This window comes from Garra rufa, chromosome 1 (assembly GCF_049309525.1).
Source record: "Garra rufa chromosome 1, GarRuf1.0, whole genome shotgun sequence".
Taxonomy (NCBI): Eukaryota; Metazoa; Chordata; class Actinopteri; order Cypriniformes; family Cyprinidae; genus Garra; species Garra rufa.
In genome coordinates, this window is record NC_133361.1 from 67,792,407 (window position 1) to 67,812,627 (window position 20,221).

Sequence of the window (20,221 nt, forward strand, 5' to 3'; positions counted from 1 at the left end):
TAAAATGAAAATCCTAGAATCACCCCTGGATCCAGGTTTGGGTTTGGAAGAATGCATTCTCATCCAGCACAGAATGGGGACCTTTCGTCCACGTTTGCCTAGAATTTCTATTCTCTGGAAGTGCTTGCAAAGTGACTTTTCAAGGTCTGTCAGGGCAAGCTCTACATCTGGATGAGTCGATGAGGTATCCCTCAATATAAAAGAATTAAGGGACATCTTGGATACCTCTCCTTCCCTTCTACGATTAAAAAGTATCACCTGACAGAGTGTCAATTTTGCAAGTTCTGCCCAGTGTTTGCTACTTGGTTTAGTTTGAGACTCCTTACTATGGTTGTCAAGATGTTGGTGCATTTTTTTCACAACTTCTGCAAATGGAAGAATTCCATTTTCCTTCACTGAAAGTTTGGAGGGCATGGGATGACACACACTCACTCCATTTAGTGTCGCAGATTTGTTTGAAGGCTTGCACTTCGCTGAGGACATTCTTATCACCTGACATCATTGCCTCACATTCAATAACGTAGGCAATTTCTTGAGGTTGTGCCCTAACTCTAGGGCCAAAGACAGCGTTTTATAGATGCTCGTCTCTTCGTTTAAGCCAGCCACACCATGAACTGCTTTGATGACGTGGGGAAAATTAGCTGGAACAAAGAACTCGGACACTTCCTTCAACTTCCCATGCTTCTTTCCTTTTAAGCACGAGTCGCCCGGGTTCACGCATCTTTTGCCTGATGTACTCGTGTTTTGTGACATCGTGCCCATGTTTATTGAACAGATGCTGTCCCTATTTTAAGATGATTTTTTTCTTTGCGGACAACATTTGTTATTTCATCTTCATGCATTTTCTGCAACATTTTCCAAAATCTTGTGCTAACATTTTCAGGAACTGGGTCAGCATACGAGCAAAGGGACTGAATTCTTGTCTTTCCCGGTTTTATCCCTTTCACTTTCTTTTTTAAGTGGCATCTCTGCATGTGTCTCCACAATGATTTCCTCTTCAGATATGCTGCACAGTTTATGCAGTGCAAATAATCGCTTGCTTTTACTGCTGAAATTGATTGCTGTCAGGGTATCACCATACCTTTTCCATCTTTAAGCACCTGAGCATTATGACAACGATTCCCTTTATTTCTCAAAAAACGCTCTTTAGACCCTTTTGGAAATATTTTGGAAAAACCTTTTGCCATATCTTCATGTTTCGATTCCAAATGACGCGCCATTTTGCCGAACGGTTTTCAGCAAAACAAGCAGTGATACTTTTTGTTGTACAGTCTGCCACTGTCTTTCTTCTTCTTCAGCATCATGACTGTCAAATTAGAATTAGAAGAGGTGAAGAGATTTTTTTTCAGATGAAGAAGATTCTCTGGTGTCGATTTCATCAGATGAAGAAGATTCTCTGGTGCCATTTTCATCAGATGGAGAGGATTCTCTGGTGCCATTTTCATCAGATGGAGAGGATTCTTTGGTGCTACTCTTAGCCAAGGAACTAGAACGTGTCTCAACGCGCCTTCTCTTAAATGGTTGTGATCTTGAAGTTTTTGATTTGGTTTTTCCTAACCTCTCTTCCTCATCTGAACTGTCTTATTCTTCCTCTGTATCTATTACATACTCATCCTCACTGAGCTCTGAACTGGACAGAGATTCTTCTGCTGTGTTCTGCCTAGCATTTTCCTGTAAAGCTGTAAATTAAAGAGTTAAAAGTCTTAAGCAGAAATCTAAGACAGTGTGCAGGTTTTATTAATAACAATGCAAATTTCAATTTATAAGTTGCAGGGATGGGCAGTATCTGAAATACTATTTTGTATTTAAATAAATTTAATCTTAGTATGTTTGTATTCTTAAAATACAAAGTACAAAAATCCTTTTTACCAATTAACCTCTTTATTAGACTGCTGATTTCCTAAACTAAATACAAAAATCCTAAAATTAAATGTATTTAAATACAAAACACAATAGACTTTTTCCAATGCTATTTAAAGAAAAAGTAAATAAAATGTAAAAAAGTAAAAAAAATACTATTTAGTATTTAAATAACTTTGAAAATAAAATTAAATGTACTTGCATTGAAATACATAATACTATATTGTCTTTAAATACATTTATTCTTAACTAGCACATTATTTAGTGAAACTTATGCTGATGATACACTGGGCAACTTTGGCAAATGTTGCTGTCAACGGGCAGCCAGGTGTGATACAGGGCCCAAAACTGATCGAAATTATCCAGATAGAAATGTGTTACCCATTCTCAATGAGAAAGTGCCTAAGCAACATTGCTCAAAAAAAGTTGTCCGATAAAATTGCTTAAAAAGTTGCCCTGTGTATCATCTTCCTTAAGCTTAATAATTAAATTCTGTGCTTTAAATGTCCAGTCTGTAGGATGAAGGTTGTAGATTGCAGCCAACCCCCCTCACCTCTCCCTTTCCAAATTTTAGTAGAACTACTGTGGCAGACTAGAAAAAGTGAGCAGTCCTATCTAGAGCCAGTGTTTGTTTGTCTGTTGTGGGCTACCTTAGCAACACGGCCGCTTTCGTGAAAGGGGACCATATTTAGGAACTGCCCATTATAAAGTAATTCAAGCACGGCATTCTTATTTTCAGGAATGTATGTTATCCCCTAAATGTTACTCAATGGATCTTTCAGTACCCCTTTTGTAAATCTGAATTGAAATTTTCACATACTTCAATAATCTTTTATAACATTCATCAAATAATTTTTTGGGGTGCAGTATATTTTTTTATATTTATTGAAGAGTGCTGTCTCAAACCTCTACACCTGTACCTCCTGTCCTTCTAGACAGCAGCAAGCTTCACCACAGCCTTCGAAGGAAGCTGGCAGAAGACAAAAGGCTCCTTCTTCAAGAGATAGAGAAATACAATGGTCTTGTACTATGCCACTAACATTGATGTAGCTGTGGTGGAGCATTCCCTGACTGGAGAGAGCACTGGGTCACAAATATGGCCGTGGGAGGTTCATAGCTGTGGTATGTCAGTTTTTGACATTAGATGCTTCACAAATTTTTTTTACAGTTCTGCTTTATAGAATATGCTGAACTAAGACATACATGTAACATATTGAGTGTTGTAATTTGAGTTTGATTTTAAAAAGTACATGTTTGTAGTTAAAAAACATTTTAATACTATTATGCTCCTAAATAGATTGTCTCATGTATACATATAACTGTTTTTGATTCTTAGCAAACATTTCAATCAAGAAACAACTGCATGACCGAGTGATGTTGACAACGCGACTGCAAGAGGAAAAAAACATTTTGGTGTTGGAGATGGCACAACACTGCACGTAGTTGCAGAGCCTGGCAGTGGTTCTCAAGAACAAGATACCCGAGGAGGGTAAATTGAATAAAAACCCTGTCCATTTAAAGTATGAACTAAAAAAACCCCACATATCAGTCTTGGTCATAGAACTTGGATGGATTAGAACATTTATTTCTCTGTTTTCCATGGTCATTTGGCTTGCACATAATAAAAAGGGGACTACAGTTTAGAGGGCTGCATTAGGATTGGGACCCAACGCAAATCTCGCGGGAGTGGGCGGTTTGAACTTTGGTGCGGGCGGGAATGGGCGGCTAAAAAAAGCACTGCGGGATCGGGATGCTCAGCGCGCTTTGCGTTAGTGAGGAAAAAAGTCTTAAACTTACTTCGTTTTCAGGACGGAGGTATTCCAATAAGATAAAGTGCAACTCCATTCATTGGATGGCTTAACTTGTTTTGCAGGGGGATTTCGAGAGGGGGTTTCAGGAAAACCTGTCCAGTTTACTTCCGTCCACTCGCCTTTTTCCCGTTGTTTGGGCTGCCCCGCAGTGCCCTCCCTCTTCCCTCGCCCGATGCAAATCCGTTCTGTACTTCTAACGGCCTGTCTACGGCACAACGCGCTGGATTAGTCTGTGTGTTGTAATGAGTGGCGCGGCGCTCCCTCCTCTGGCTGCATACGGCAATTACGTAAAAAAAAAGCTTGAAGTCGGTTGCCTAAGCGTTTTAGATGTCACCGATAGCCCAGGCTACTATTCCCTATCACTGTGTCAGAATACATGCAGGCCAGGGAAAGAAACAAACATGAATCTCTTTAATAACATCAATACAAATACGTTTTTTTCCCTGCAGGACGGGAGAAGAGGCAAAATCAATGCATTTCTATTATCGTGCGGAAATAAATTCTCAGAGTTTTGCGGGTGCGGGCGGGAGTGGACATACATCCTGACAGACAGGCAGGCACCTGTATGATCAGCACTGGCGCCCCTCAGGGCTGTGTCCTCTCCCCACTGCTCTTCTCCCTGTACACTAACGACTGTACCTCCAAAGACCCCTCTATCAAGCTCCTGAAGTTTGCAGACGACACCACACGTATTGGCCTCATTCAGGACGGTGACGAGTCTGCTTACAGACAGGAGGTAAAAGAGCTGGGTGTCTGGTGCAGTCATAACAACCTGGAGCTCAACACGCTCAAAACTGTGGAGATGATCATAGACTTAAAAAAAACAACAACTCTGCTCTCCCCCCACTCACCATCATGAACAGCACTGTAAACACAGTGGAGTCATTCAGGTTCCTTGGCAATGCCATCTCACAGGACCTGAAGTGGGACATTCACATAGACACCATTGTGAAAAAGGCCCAGCAGAGACTGAACTTTCTCCGCCAGCTGAGGAAGCTCAACCTGCCACAGGAACTGCTGAAAGAGTTTTACTCTGCCATTATTGAATCCGTCCTCTGCACTTCAATTACCATCTGGTTCAGCTCAGCTACCAATTCTGATCTCAGAAGACTACGTCGAATAGTCCGGACTGCTGAACGAATCATTGGTACAACCCTCATTACCCTTCAAGATCTCTACTTATCCAGAGTACGAAAAAGGGCTGCCAAAATTACTCTGGACCCCTCACACCCAGCACACTCGCCTTTTGAACTGTTACCATCTGGTAACAGTGATTCATCCTAAGGAGGCAGTTCAACATAGGAAGTGCTCAAAAAACCATATATCTCAGGCATTGTTAGATGAGTGCTGGAAAGAAGGGGAAGATCAAGAAAGTTTTTTTTTTCTTTTTTTTTTTTCTTATTGAGTCAAATAGTGTCGAAAAAGATTGGTTTTCAGCAGACGCTTGAAAGCTGTTAAGGAGTGTGCATTCCGGATAGGGGTGGGAAGATCATTCCACCAGACAGGAACGTTGAGTGAGAATGTTCTGCACAGTGATTTCATGCCTCTCTGTGGTGGTACAGTGAGGCATCTTTCATTAGAGGATCTCAGACTTCTGGAGGGAGTGTAGATTCGTAGTAGTGGATGGAGGTAGGCAGGAGAAGAACCGGTGGCTGTCCTATATGCCAGCATCAGTGTCTTGAAATTGATGCGAGCTGTAACTGGTAGCCAGTGCAGTGATATGGAGAGAGGTGTGACATGCGCCTTATTGGGCTCATTGAAGACCATCCGTGCTGCTGGATTCTGAATCATTTGTAGAGGTCTGATTGTACATGCTGGAAGACCAGCTAAAAGAGCATTGCAGTAATCCAGCCTGGAAATGACCAGGGCCTGTACGAGGAGTTGTGCAGCATGCTCTGTTAGGAAGGGCCTGATTTTTCTGATGTTGTGCAGTGCAAACCTGCAAGATCGAGCAGTTTTAGCTATGTGGTCTTTAAAAGTCAATTGATCATCAAAGATTACTCCAAGATTTCTGGTTGAAGTCGATGGAGTAATTGTCGATGAACCTAACTGGATGGAGAAGTCATGTAGTAAAGTTGGAGTGGCAGAAAAGACAAGGAGCTCGGTCTTTGCTAGATTGAGCTGTAGATGGTGTTCCATCATCCATGCAGAGATATCCGCCAGGCAGCCTGAGATCTGTGCAGCTACCGATGGGTCATCTGGTTTGAATGAAAGATAGAGATGTGTGTCATCCGCATAGCAATGGTAGGAGAAGCCGTGTGCCTGTATGATGGGGCCAATAGATGTGGTGTATATGGAGAAGAGGAGGGGACCAAGAACTGATCCCTGAGGAACCCCAGTGACCAGTTGATGAGTTTTGGAAACCTCCCCTCCCCAGGCCACTTTGAAAGACCTTCCCAGAGAGGTAGGATTTGAACCAGCGAAGTGAGGTCCCTGTGATGCCCAGCGATGAGAGGGTGGACAGGAGGATCTGATGATTCACTTTGTCAAAAGCTGCAGATAGGTCCAGCAAAATGAGTACTGATGATTTGGACTCAGCTTTTGCAGTCCGTAAGGCTTCAGTGACAGACAGTAACGCAGTCTCAGTTGAATGGCCACTCCTTAACCCTGATTGGTTAGCATCCAGTAGCTTGTTCTGTGAGAGGAATAAAGATAGCTGGTTAAAAACAGCTCATTCTAGTGTTTTTGCTATAAATAGAAGGAGAGAGACTGGTCTATAGTTGTCTATAAGTGAAGTGTAGGCTTTTTTGAGCAGCGGGGCTACCCGGGCCTGCTTAAATGTAGTGGGGAAAGTGCCTGTGAGAAGAGATGTGTTAATGATGTGTGTGAGTGCCGGTAGGATTGTGGGAGCGATTGCTTGGAGAAGGTGTGAGGGGATAGGATCTAAAGGTCATGTTGTCGGACCGCTGGAGAGGAGAAGTTTGGTTACTTCTGCCTCAGAGTGAGGACAGAAGGAGAAGAGGGGAGTTCCAGTTGTGGATGTGGTTAATTTTAATTCCTGTATGTGTGGAGCCGAGAACTGACAGATGCAGTTTTGTTTGTGAAGAATGTGACAAAATCATTAGCTGTCATAGAAGTAGTGGGAGGTGGTGGAGGAGGACAAAGCAGTGAATTAAAAGTTTTGAAGAGCTTGCGTGTGTCCGGAGCATTATTGATCTTGTTGTGGAAGTATGAAGATTAGGCTGTATGTACTTGGGGACAAAGGATGAAACCAGAGACTGATACCTACACAAGTCAGATGGATCCTTAGATTTGTGCCATTTCCTCTCAGCTGCCCTAAGTTTGGAGCGCTGCTCACAAAGAACATCGGATAACCAAGGGTTTGAAGGAATAGCTCGTGCAGGCCTGGAGGAGAGAGGGCATATATCATCTAGACAAGAGGTAAGAGTGGAGCACAAGGTGTCAGTTGCTGTATTAGTATCCAGGGATAAGAAGTGGGTTGGAGAGGGAAGAAAGGAGGATACTGTGGAAGAAAAGTGGGAGGGTGAAAGAGAGCAAAGGTTTTGTCTAAAAGTTAATCTTCATAATTTATTTGTGTATTTATTGATGTTTTAAAACAGCTTAGCTTCACCTTCTTATCCTAACTTTAGCATTTATTTTTTTGTTTTTCTGTATTTCCCCAGATGGAAGTTGCACAAAGGACTGTGTTGAAGGAAATGGACTTGCTCAGTATCTGTGTATTTGTAGATACTATGTTTATTGATTTACCTGTATGCATTTTATATTGTTGAAAATAAACCTGTCTGTAAATTGCCAAGCAGTTTAGTAAGCACATGATTGTTCCTTGAAGATGCACAAATCTTAGTATTGGAAAGGAAAGGATGTGATGTGTGCCCAAGTATGGTGTTCCATACTCTGAATATGTGTTTTTCAATTCCCAAACTATAATTCATGACTAAATGTATGAAATCACAGTGAGAATTTTTGAATGTGGCATTTCATTAAATCTAAATGTCTCATAACTCCAGGATGTTTTCAACATTCTATAAAATATAAAACCAGAAAAGATATGAAGTGCTGTGAGTGTTGAAGTGAGGTTTGAACAGTAACACACATTAGTGCCAAACATTCTTAGACTCAATCTTTAGATCAGTATGTTCAATAATGTGTCTTTGACCTTTAGGGAGTATATTCGAATTCTGTGTTGTAAATAAAATACTACAAATAATCTAAAATTTTACTGTCCTCACATTCTTTGTTTTCTGCTTCAGACACATTCAAATTGATGATCCATTACGGGTGACACTTATCTCTCAGGTGTGAACCACTAAATATTCACGGCCAAATATTCACATTCCCTCGAATACATCATGTCTTGCATAAGTTAACTCAATATATTTCTTGTTTTTTATATTATTTATATTAATGGTTTTCTGTGAATGAGTGAGCAGAATGATTTTCACATTATTTTATAGTAAAACTCTACCACATCCAATTCTCTTTTCTCGTGAACAAATATTCAGTTTAAGCTTTATGGCTTTAATTCAGTGGCTTAATGTTGTCATTTCATGAGCACCACTATTTACGCTGTAGATGACAGTGGTGGTTTTGTATTTAATGTCATTTTACAAGAGGTGCTTCCAATTAATGTCATGTTTACACGGACAAGTATTAAATTTGAAATGTAAATTATAAATTTAAAATTTTCCTCTTTTTCCTCTTTTCCTCTCTTCGGCCTTCCTTCTTTTGTTTGTCTCTGTGAGACAGAAGTTGATGCGGAACTTTCACCAATAAAAGATTAAAAAAAAATCAAATACTAGTGCTTGATCTTGGTCCAAAACTAATAAGTACTTTGATTAAGTGAGCTACATATATATAAGTAACACGTTTTCCCCTGATTTCAAAGACAAGATTTAAGCCTAGTCCTAGACTAAAATGTAAATCCGAGCTGATACAACTGAAAGCAACTTGCACTGACTAATTTTAAAACATTCCAGTGCCATTGTTTTGTCTTAAAATGCACACCAGTTATGTTTTTCCTAAGCATATTTATAAAGAAATAAATACTCAAATGTCCTAATTGAACTATGGCCTGACTTATGCTAAGCTCTGTCTGTGACCAGCCCTTGGTCAATGTGAAAGTACATTTCTAGGACACGTTAAATACATACCGTTGCATACATACCGTTAACTGAAGGACGGAGTGTGTCAAGGTTCTTCCCTCTTAGGGTTTCCGTGCCTTGCTCCATTGCAAACAGAAGCTTACTTATTTTGGCAATTTGGAATGTTTTGTCCATCTGTCTGTAAATGTCACAGTGAACTCTGATGTCATGACCCATGAACCTTGCAATTTGGTCCAAGAGTTGGCAGAGTGTGGCGACCTGTTTTCTTAATATAGTTGATCTTAGGAGTTCAGGGTTCTCTGTTTTACTTTCTTTCGCATATTTTCACAGGCAGTCACATCCACGTATGTTTGTCATCGCACCAGGTCTTGCAAACAGATGAGGATTTTCAGCAGGTACGCCAGCTTCTTCTCTCCTTTGGACCAACAAATTAATTGACTCCTCCATTCTCTCGGTCAAGAAAACTGGAACTTTTTTTCCTCTTTTGCCCCTGATTTCTATGCGAGTTAGTATCTTGCTCAACTCCTTTTCCAGCGGTGACAAAGTACTATAGATATCCTCATTAATGGCATTTGCGCTCGCTTTCTTGTATGTGTCGAGAGTTAAGCGCGATGCTTCGCCTTCACAACGCTTGTTGAAAACAATAACTTGTGCAAGAACATTTACAAGTACAAGTCTCATTTAATGCCTTGTATGCTTGTAAATTCATTTGATGTGTCATTTTTGCTCTTGCTTCATCTTCTCCAGTTTTTCTCCAAAAGTTCGAATAATTTTTTTGCTTTCTTCTCTAAAAGATCATCATCATTCATAAGAGCCTGCCCAATCAGGACCTCTACAAGGGTAAGACACTTGGCAACGTTAACAACAAACTGAAATCTTGCAGGTGCACACAAATCTTCAAGATGACAGTGTTGTCCATTTCTTTAGAAACCAGCATGAATCGGCCAAGCTCCCTCATTCTTTGTGCAATGTACTGGTGCCTCGACCTGACACGACCATGTTTTCCATACAGCGATTCTCCATACTTGCAAATTAAAGAATCATTTCTGATGTGAAACGACACATCATCTTGTCTCATTTTGTTGACGACTTTTGCACTCTTTTTTTTTGGTTATCATCTTGATCTTTCAAACAGGATTGATTTCTTTTGCATGATGACTGATGTCTCCATAGATCTTTCTTTCTGAACATCCTAAAACAGAAAGGACATGGCAGGTAATCCTTAACAGAAGCATCAACTGAAGGCTGTTTTCAAGTTATTATTTGTCCTGATCCTTTCTCTAAAACATCTGTATAGGCCTATGTCTCACTTACTGCTTCCGGAACGCAGAGTAGGGTAAAAGAACTTCCGGTCATTGCTAGTTTCTACTACATTTCTTAGTAGCGTAGCGTGGTAGTAGCTTCGCTGTTTTCTGAATTAAATAGCTTTTCAGTAGCTAAGCTCTTTTTTTGATCAAGTAGCGTCAACAAAAGCTAATAGCTATATATTTTCTATATTTTATGCTCAAATATAAATATAACTGCCACGGTTCACTGATCCTGGGTCAGTAAGCGATGCCACCGCCACTAAACCTTGTGACGCCATTGGCTCGTTAAACTGCCAGTCAAACCATATTATTCCTCCCGCCTCTCGTAAATGGAGTGCGGCGCACAGTTTGAAGCATTTCAGCTTGTTTGCTGACTTCAGGTAAATAAAGAACTGTTGATTGAAAAAGTACATGTTTTCTGTATTTATAAAGGCTAATGTTTTTTTGCATTCGAGGAGATGAGAAGAGTGTCTTAGTTTAGCATTTGTTTTCGAGACAACCAAATTGCTTATGTGAAGCGCTGAATCTTTATATTTTGGCTAAATGTCAAAAAAAAAAAAAAAAAAAAACACTAAGCGCCCACGTAGCAAAAGAAAACGGCATAATCTGCAATGCAATTTAGTATTTCAAAATATAATAAATGTGATTTATAGGCCTAGCCGCTGTGACCTGTTCGTTTAATTTTCTTTTCAAAGACTTACAATTTATGTTAGCGTATTTCTTTAAAACCTTCGGCAAACTATTCCTAAGTTTGGACGTTTCTACTTGAGTGTTCATTTACAATCCGAACGACGTCGTAGGTGACTTTAGGCAAGTTACTTAGAGACTTGGTCCAGCGGTATTTATCGGCCTCCGCCATTGTAAAAAGCTAACCGGAACTTCCGTCTCCCCACTCAGAGACGTTCTTCGATATTCAATTGTTGCGTGACATAAGCCTATTGTTTCTGAAATCCCCTTTGTTTCTCAACTGTTCCAAAATAACTTTTCTTTCTTTGGAACCTAATGGAAAACTAAAGGCATATCCCACATCTTTAATATCCATATGTTTTCTTTCCAAATGTCTGGAGATCTTGGATTGTGCTTTACTGCAGTAGAGACAATAATGTTTTTTGTCCCATGCTCGCTTAAAGCCTTCCCTTTTTGTTGAAGTTTTTATGGTGACCGCTGATTTGCCTTTGTCGCTTTTGTTTATCTGTTGTTTTTTGTTGCGTCTTTCGATGTAACTTTGGGAGTTCTTTTCTTTATTAATGGTGCATTTCCCGTCCTGCTGTTTGTCATCATTCAAATCTTCATCTTCATTTTCACTGGACAGATTAGGTGCTCCTTTGTTGGGGGTTTGTAGTCTGGATCTAAACCAGAGCAGCTGGATATGTCTGATTCAGTGAAACTCTGAGACTTCTGATTCCTCTTGATCTGACTCCTCATGAATATCATTAGACTATAAGTAAAATGCATAATTATCATGAGATCATTTAAGAGATATTTTGAAGATGTGCTATTTGACTTTCTGATATTTGAGTAAGTTCAACAGTAGCTGTAACACTTAGCAGTAAGGTTTATTAATTAACATTAGTTAACTACTTAACATGAACTAACAACTAACAGCAATTCTACAAAATGTATTAATCTTAGTTAATAAAATCCTTCTGTAACATGATAGTGATAAAATTGTCAAGATGTCAATTTCTTTAAACCTGCTTGCAGCGCAAGATTCAATGTGTGTGCGAAACCCCTACTCAACGGGTGACCCGTTAAAATTGACGAAACCGCTGGAATAATATTTATCTGTCCGGTGCAGGTTTTTGCTCTTTGGCTCAATTCGGTACACGCTGACGCTCCCGTGCTTGTGTTCAAGCTCTGTCTGAAGACCTTTTAAAGCCCTTTCACATGGGACTCGTCCAGTGATGCCGGTAACGCATTACTTTGTAGCGCGTTACTCTAATATGACCACTTTTTCCAGTAACGACTAATCTAATGGGTTACTATTTCCATACCAGTAATCAAATTAAAGTTACTTGTCCAAGCCTCTGTGCGTTACTATTTCTTTACTTTTTTTTTAAGCAAAACCTGTTTGGTTTCTTCTTGCGTCTCGGGGAGTGACGTCATGTATGCGATAGGTCATATTTTCAGGACAACTCACCTACGAAGCGCCGCGGCTAGCGACACACGAACAACAACGGAGGGAGGAGAGAGATATGTGTTTTCTAGCTGGAAATATAGTCACTATTTTGAGTTTTTATCAGCCAAAGATGATAATATTAAGGTTTGTTGTACACTCTGTGCTGGCGACAAAGTGTTATCTAGCTTTAAAAACACTACGTGAAACATTTGGAGTCGCAGCACGCCACAGTGAAACTTTCAGAGAGAGTCCCACCTGGTGGTTTGAAGCAGAGAGCTGTGACCGCTGCAGAAGGTCTTCCACCACCCAAACAACAAAAACTGGACTTCAGTACAAAACCGTATTAAACAGTATTTATGTTAAATGAAGTCAAGAAAGACTGTCTTTGTTTATTTTTATACAAACGTGTATTTCTGTCAGGAAATAGTTTTTAAGTTCAACTTAAAATGTCAGGAGATACATTGTTGATGTTACTGTTAAAATGCACAAACAATGAAGTAAGCATTGGCAAAACCGGTTGTCGTTTTTGTTGAGGGGGGGGGGTGGTGTTATTGGCAGCTGCTGAAAGTAACTAATAAAGTAACTTGTAATCTAACTTAGTTACTTTTAAAATAAAGTAATCAGTAAAGTAACGAGGTACTTTTGAAAGGAGTAATCAGCAGTCAGTAATTCGATTAATATTTCGAAGTAACTGTGGCAACACTGTTAACAAATCCGTCAGAAAAAAATTACTAATTATTTGGATACGTATTCTAAAGTAAAGAGATCATGTTAGCTCCCTATAATGACTAAAGTCATTAAAAAACTATTGAGGTTTTTGTAAGGTTCTGGATAGTAATACTTCCGATGGATTTAGTAACACTTAAGTCGTTACTAGTGGGTTACTATGATCTTCACTTTAGAATATGGATCCAAATAATTAGTAATTGCTTCAGAAGGATGTAGTACCTTATATATACCTCAAAAGCTTACAATGATTTCAGTCATTACTAGGGAGCTATCATGATCTTCACTTTGGAATACGGATCCTTATAATAAGTAATCCCTTCTGAAGTATATGGTAATTCTTGACACAATGGCGTGTGTCTTGGTGAACAAAAACAAAGATGAAAAACGAGCCCTGTCTCTTCTTGTCACCAGTGCACTTGGGAGCATTAGTTTTTTTTTGTTTTTTTTTTTGCACAGTTCCTATCATCTGTATTTTTCTCTGTAAGAGTTCTGTGCCAAGAGCATAGAATGTGAAAAAATTGTCACACGTGACAGTGTGCCCCTCAAGGTCACGTAGCATTTCAAGCACCACACGTTTTCCCAAGTTTCGCTCATGTTGCTGTGCTCCTGCAGGTTTTCCAGTGTACATCTGCATATTGTCACTGTAGCTGCTTTTGGCATCACAGGCTGCCCACATTTTTAAACCATATTTAGTTGGTTTGCTCGGCATATACTGCTTGAACGGGCTTCAGCCCCTGAACCCCAGCAAGCATTCATCTACAGTTAGATTCAAGTCGGGATTAAACATCATGAAAAGCCTTTCTACCCATTTTTCCCACAGTTCACGAATGGGTGCCAGCTTGTCTGTTTCTCTACTTGCAGCTGACAAAATCTTTCAGTGGAATGGTAGCCCGCAAAATTGCTCTTTCCATCTCACCATGCCACAGGCTTCATGTTGCCTCATCTTGGGATTTAAAACTCCGGCAAGGATGAGAAGACCAATAAAAGCTTCCATCGCACTCCAGTCAATGTCAGTCCACTGATCACCAAACACTCGTCGCCCCTCTAAGTTTGTCATTCTAACTAGAATGTCCTGAATTGTGCTGGGAAAATACAACTCAAATGTTGAGTTTATGTTTTCAGCTCTTGAACAGGCATACCTTGTGGGACCACGTTTTTTTCTGATGATCTACTCTACTCGTGCTCCTCCTGGTGTTTGTGGAGGAGACGAACTCCAAAGTATTTCCCCATTTTTAGAGAGAAAAGTTGGATCTTCCTCAAGGCATTCCTCCTCTGAATACTGCTCCTCTGTGACCTCAAAATCAGGATCAGCCCCTGTAAGGTCTTCCTCTTCATCAGAAGTGTCATCTGGTTCACTACTTACTTCATTTTCACTTGACTGAATCAAGTATCCCAGGGCCTCTTGAGCAGTATATCTTCTTGTCATTTTGCTGATGAATGAACTGTGGCCTGGGGGGTGTTCCATAAAACAAGTTTACCAAATAATTCAGGCTTATTTCATTTAATCTGACTTATTTTGAGCCAAATCAAGTGACAATAAGTCAGACTAACTAAAATAAGCCTGACTTATTTGGTAAACTTGTTTTATGGAACACCCCTCAGGTCTACACTGTTTTTTGTCACGGTTAACAAAGGATGAGGTCTGGGTCCAATTGCAGGGGAAGAAATAATTTAATAAACACAAAAAACAGAACAAAAGGCCAACACGGCACAAACTGAAATACTCAAAAACCAAAATCAAGAACTCAAAAGCCAGGGATTATCAAAGACATCAAACAAACAGGACACGAGACAATGCAGACATGAAGCAGGAGTGAGAAATGAGAGTTCTTATACAAAAGTCCAAATGGTGAACAGCTGTGAGTGAATCAGTGTTAACGACAAGGACAGGTGAATGCTATCAGAAGTGCAGTGTGAATAGCGACCTCAGGAGGCTGAGGGAAGCCCCACAGCCCAGATCATGACAGTTTTTAGTGCTAAAAAAAAGATTGTCTGATTGGCCTGGTGGTTACTGGGGGGCAATATTTGAACCTTTGATCTTATGGTAGCCGTGGCAGCAGGCAGAGGGAAAGGTGTTTTTTTCACAAATATTGTGATTGGCCTGGAGAGAGAGAGAGAGAGTGTGTGTGTGTGTGTGTGTGTGTGTGTGTGTGTGTGTGTGTAAGAGAGAGAGAATGAGAGGATCTCTCTTTTGGATTTTTGGATTTATGACTTGAGTTTATTTCAATGAATGCAGTCTTACCATTTAATTTCTCTCTATGTGTGTGAGGGAGAGAAATACTTTTTGATTTATTTTCTTTAATTTATTGCCCCCCCCATATATTTTATTACAGTGTACTCTGTTGCAGTCTTACCAGCACATTTTTGCAGAATGTTCAAGATGAATGGTAAAAATAAAAACATGAAAAAATAAAAAAGGTTGAAAAAAAGTGAATCACATGAATTTCTCTGAATCATATCTGAATATGATTTTACCTAATGCCTCAGATGTGTCTGCAATGTCTTCATCACTGGTGGGGTCATCCATGTTCTGTCCTTTCACTCAACAAGTCTTTCACAGATTGATCAAGCTTAAAAAAAATTATAATTTGTGTCAGTGGGGTGTACAAACATTCATCCATCCATTTATCTACCAAGTACTGACAAAACAGTTGGATAACAATTTCACGGTTAGTTGCCCCAAAAATTAACATTCTGTTAATAATTACTCACCCTCATGTCATTCCAAACCCCTAAGACCTTTGTTCGTCTTTCGAACACAAGATATTTTTTAATTTCGAAATCCAAGAGCTCTCTAACCCTCCATAGACAACAAGGGTACTACCATGGTAAAGACTCAGAAAGTATCCAAGAACATTGCCATCATCCATGTGACATTAGTGATTTAATCGTAAATTTGTGAAGTTACAAGAATACTTTCTGTGCACAAAGAAAACAAAAATGACGACTTTAATATTCTCCAAAATGGCATTAGGCTAACGCAAAAGAGAATAATTCTTCAATATTATTTTTGTTTTCTTAGCCACTAGGCTTAGGTTTAAGAAGTTTTGTGAATTGATTTAATGTTGTGGCTCTGATCTCCACCTCTTCCACTGAAAATATACAATACACAACATACATTGACACTCAGAGTCTCCTCTCTACATTAATCTGAACTATCAATATTAAAATATAAATGGGTTATAATAATCTTTTAATGTCCGTTTAAGTAACTATTTTTTTCTAATAAAACCAATGAAACAATTATAAAGCTGAAAAAGAAGTAGTGTTTTTTCCTTCTTTTGAGAGAGAGGACTGTATGTGTGAGAGAGAGCAATTTAGGGGATCATGTTTGTGTGAGAGGGTGCAATTTGTGTGTGTGTGTGTGTGTGTGTGTGTGTGTGTGTGTGTGTGTGTGTGTGTACCTGGTATTCATCACGTTGTGGGGACCAAATGTCCCCACAAGGATAGGAATACCAGTAGATTTTGACCTTGTGGGGACATTTCTTAGGTCCCCATGAGGAAACAGGCTTATAAATCATGCACAATGAGTTTTTTTGAAGAAGTAAAAGTGTGCACAATCTCCTGTGAGGGCTAGGTTTAGGTGTAGGGTAGGTGTAGAGCGATAGAAAGTACGGTTTGTACAGTATAAAAACCATTACGCCTATGGAATGTCCCCATAAAACATGTAAACCCAACATGTGTGTGTGTGTGTGTGTGAATGAGAGAGAGAGAGGGGATTGTGTTTGTGTGTGTGAGAGTGTTTGTTGACGTTTTATTTTAATAAAATGCTACCATATCTTTTGACAGACATGTATGTAACTGTTGCAGACCCTGCCCTAGGAGTCCACTCAACAGATGAGAATAGTCTTTTTTTCAATGAAGAAAGAGACAAGAGTTTGCCTTCAGTTAAGCAGTCTTCTTTGTTGACTGAAGATGCGCCGTAATCGCCATGTCAACTCTTCTCTCAACTGCCACTTAGTATTTACAAAATGCAACTTTGTTTTCCTTTATATAAACATTCATGACAATTTATAAGTTATATAAATACATTGAAATGATCATATGTAAATCATAAATACAATATATATACAATCAGTTCAATAATTCTGTGACCTGAACACCATGTGGCGGTCACATAACTGATGGTCACTGACGTTTCAACAGTTTGTTTACATTTACTGCGCGCTAACAGCTTTATACTCACCTGGCACGTTTAAAACCGAAGCGATCTCTCCCCAACTCTTCTCCTGATCAGTACAACTTTGGCGAAATATTATAAAGGCAGTCATGTTGTTGCCACATCTCAACAAGACGCTCCTCCATTTCCAAAGTCCAACGAATTTGTTTCGCGTTCGCCATTTTCGAGTGCTGTGACTTCCGTCTCCTCGTAGACTTGTTTCTTATTGGCTATTTTGAAAGTACTGACGTAATCGCAGCCCCGATGTGTGTGCTAGCAGATCGGGAGGTGCAAGATTCGATCTTTGAAAGCCTCACATTACAAGATAATCTGCGCCGAACATTGGGGCCGAACGAGGTGCTTGACAAAATGTTTCGGTTTAAAACTCCTCTAGTGTAAGGTGGGCATTACGCTGAGGTGGGCGTTTATCTCCCGCGCTTTGCTCACGTGGCTAATTAAAATATGGTCGTAAACGAAGCTGGTGGGCGTGATCGAATTAAAAAAATTAGCTCTGTTCGAATAGACTGGACATTGCGTTGGTTTCATATGGATTACTTTATCACAGAATATTTGTTGTCGATAAAACTTACTTTGTTTAAAAGTATACATATCAAGCTTTCTATAGACATTGCTCACGTCTTTGTGTTGTGTATTGGCTGAGTTATAGTCTATTTTAATGACGCGTTTATGAATCAGGATGACGGAGTTTTTTTTTTTTTACAAATAATAATTAGTATATTAGCACAAACAATGTCAAACAATTAAAAAAATGACAATGTAATTAAAGAATTTAAATTTTGTAAACTATCCCTTTAATAAATTTTTTTAATCACTATGATCTTGATCTGTTTTGTTTGCTTCATTTACTATCTTCCGGAAAAAAAAAAAAAAACTAAGTCCTTTAAGGTTTTTCTTCATCAGAAGGACATCTCCTTATAGTCACTCCAGTCCCATCAGGGTCAAGTGTGTACAGAACCGTAGAAATGCAAAAACCCTAAACTTTAAGCTTGAAAATGGTGCAATTAGGCCTGGCAATCAAGAAATCTGGGCCCGTATCCCTAAAGAATATTTGTGCCTAGCGGCCAAATTCTAAGAAAATTCTCAGAGTCATGACGTTTTCTTAGAATTTCCCCTAAAAGTGACACGAAAATCCCAGTTAATATAAAAGCTATTCCTCAAGATTCCTAGCGCTTAAAAGGGCTCCTAAGGCGAGATCTGCTAAGAGCAGGGAAGAGGACTTTTTTTAGTGGCTTAGGAGTTCCCCTAAGCAGCTTCACAAAATGGCCATTTTCTGTGTTTGTAGGATATTTGTTAACAAGCCTTCATAAATAGACCAGCCAGCAATCACAGACATTGATAAAAGCTGAGCCGTGTTACCCTCGTTTAGACCACACTGAGTTTTAACGTTGCAATTTCTACTTCATTAAGGACAGCACATATTGTTTTTTAATGGGATCCATATGGGAGTGAAAGCACAAAATATGCCAGCTAGGATATTAATATGAGCAAATAAGATTCGAATCATTATTTGAACAGGGTGTAATGAGCTTAAGTTTTCACATATTTTAGATTCTAATGTTAGGCTATAACCCCCAGTCCTCTTCGAAGAGGGTGTGACATACTACATAAAAAAACTACACTGTGTCCTCACAGTATGAGCAGGAACGTCTGTTCAATGGGGCCAAACACGACGACCAAAACCGCTCCCCTCACACTGACCTTTGATGACGAGAAGATGGCCAAAGATGCCCTGTTTCCACCATATGTCTCTGTGACTGGGGATGAGCAGGACCTCTTTAAAGAGGGGGCTACTTGACTCTGGAAGGAACAGTGGAACATGTGGGTGATTTATACTCAATCATCAAACACTGCCCAAAACATTATTAAAGTCCAACTTTCAAGTTGAAGATCACTGTGAATGAACGTGTAGATAAATAGTGTAGGAACCAGTTTTTCTTGAAAATATAATTCAAAATACGCTATTTAGGCTTCTGGAGTCGTTTTTGAGAGAGAATTTTACTTCCGCATCTAAAAAACTGGCGAAAGCGGTAGTGACGTCACGGCCGGTAGAGCGGTCAATGTAAACCATAGGAAAACAATGGGTCGCAATGACTGTTCGGACGCAGAGAACATTTAAAATGTTTATTTACACTCGTTTGACGAACCACAGACACAAATATGAGCCGGTTATGTGGCCAAGAGAGCAGGGACATGGCAGGATTAAAAAGAACAACGGTCAGAGACAAATTAAGTTGTAATGTGAGGAGAACAGGGCAGGTGTCTGAGAGAGATCAGTGTTAGCAGACGATATCTAATCGGGCAAAATTATAGCATTGGTCACCTAGAAGTATTGATTCTACTTACCAGTAACACAAACGAATAATCATGGATGAAGCGTGTCATACTCGTTAATATCCAACGTTACGTGATATAGCGGGTTCTTATTACCGCGCACGCGAGAGATAAACACCTTTTTGTTTTATTAAATGCTTCTATGGGAAATGCCCCCAAACTTGATGTGCTGTCTCTGACTCTGCACTTTGAGGCTTGCTGTCTGAAATCAAAATAGATAGCTTATATGCATTTCAGGCAAAGGCATGAGTAAGTTTATGGTAGAGATAATTTATTACTCTGATCAAAATACTTGTACGTACAAATAAACAGTAAAATGTAATCTCAATTACAGGTTGACTATATTTAGCTCACAAATACCTATAAAGTAAAACTTTTTAATGCCATTGGTATAAGACAATTAATATTGACAGCATACAGTCAAGTTGTCTGCTGGTATTCATCAGGAAGCCCTTACCTGCATGTGTTGTGTCAGCTATTAAACAGGTTACAGAGGAAGGATTACTTTATAAAGGTTTTGAATGGCCCCATTTTGGTGACAATCAATTAAAAAAAATAATCACAATCACAAATTGTCTTAATGTATAAATGTTTTTATGAGGTCAACAACACATATATATCAAGCAGATCTGCATTTATGGCTCATTCAATTCATTTTAATTTATGCAGCAATAAATCGTAAATATTATTTCATAGTACTGTTAATACCCAACTTAAAACACACAACATTGCAACTGTTAATATATGTAGATGTACCAAACATATACAACTGAAAGAAAAATATTTTCAGTGTGGTTATCACACTAATGTGTTATTTTAGA